Below are 1,843 nucleotides of genomic sequence, written 5' to 3'. Positions count from 1 at the left end.
TCGTATCAAGGGAGATCGAGGGACAAGTTCAACCTTTATCAAACTTCTAACCATATAGGCTAAAATCTAATTTTCGCGACAAAGTCATTCCAATACTTTCATTTTTCCGAATATAAAACCAAATAGGTTCACATATCATGTTTCGCATCAAGGGACATCGAGAGACAAGTTCACTGTTTATCAAACTTCTAACAACATTGGCTAACATTTCATTTTCGCGACAAGGGTCATTTTAATACTTTCATTTTACCGAATTTCAAACCAAATAGGTTCACATATCATGTTTCGCATCAAGGGACATCGAGGGACATGTTCAACCTTCATATTTAACAAACATGTAACAATATAAGCTAAACTCTCGTTTTCGCGATAAGGGTCATCTCATTACTTTCTATTTACCAAATTTAAAACGAAATTGATTCAAATATTATGTTACGCAATAAAGGACATCGAGGGACAAATTCAACATTAATATTTATCAAACTTTTAACCATAAAGGCTAAAATCTCATTTTTGGGACAATGGTCATTCAAATAATTTCATTTTGCCGAATACAAAACCAAATAGGTTCACATATCATGTTTCGTATCAAGGGAGATCGAGGGACAAGTTCAACCTTTATCAAACTTCTAACCATATAGGCTAAAATCTAATTTTCGCGACAAAGTCATTCCAATACTTTCATTTTTCCGAATATCAAACCAAATAGGTTCACATACCATGTTTCGCATCAAGGGACATCGAGAGACAAGTTCACTGTTTATCAAACTTCTAACCAGATAGGCTAACATTTCATTTTCGCGACAAGGGTCATTTCAATACTTTCATTTTACCGAATTTCAAACCAAATAGGTTCACATATCATGTTTCGCATCAAGGGACATCGAGGGACATGTTCAACCTTCATATTTAACAAACATGTAACAATATAAGCTAAACTCTTGTTTTCGCGATAAGGGTCATCTCATTACTTTCTATTTACCAAATTTAAAACGAAATTGATTCAAATATTATGTTACGCGATAAAGGACATCGAGGGACAAATTCAACATTAATATTTATCAAACTTTTAACCATATCGGCTAAAATCTCATTTTTGGGACAATGGTCATTCGAATAATTTCATTTTGCCGAATACAAAACCAAATAGGTTCACATATCATGTTTCGTATCAAGGGAGATCGAGGGACAAGTTCAACCTTTATCAAACTTCTAATCATAAAGGCTAAAGTCTCATTTTCGCAACAAAGTCATTCCAATACTTTCATTTTTCCGAATATAAAACCAAAATAGGTTCACATATCATGTTTCGCATCAAGGGACATCAAGGGACAAATTCACTGTTTATCAAACTTCTAACCACATAGGCTAACATTTCATTTTCGCGACAAGGGTCATTTCAATACTTTCATTTTACCGAATTTGAAACCAAATAGGTTCACATATCATGTTTCGCATCAAGGGACATCGAGGGGCATGTTCAACCTTCATATTTAACAAACATGTAACAATATAAGCTAAACTCTCGTTTTCGCGATAAGGGTCATCTCATTACTTTCTATTTACCAAATTTAAAACGAAATTGGTTCAAATATTATGTTACGTAATAAAGGACATCGAGGGACAAATTCAACATTAATATTTATCAAACTTTTAACCATAAAGGCTAAAATCTCATTTTTGGGACAATGGTCATTCAAATAATTTCATTTTGCCGAATACAAAACCAAATAGGTTCACATATCATGTTTCGTATCAAGGGAGATCGAGGGACAAGTTCAACCTTTATCAAACTTCTAATCATATAGGCTAAAATCTCATTTTCGCGACAAAGTCATTCCAA

This window comes from Medicago sativa, chromosome 1 (genome assembly GCF_051527215.1).
Source record: "Medicago sativa cultivar Bolivia chromosome 1, Bolivia_mono, whole genome shotgun sequence".
Classification (NCBI taxonomy): Eukaryota; Viridiplantae; Streptophyta; class Magnoliopsida; order Fabales; family Fabaceae; genus Medicago; species Medicago sativa.
Note: the sequence above shows the minus strand (reverse complement) of the source record.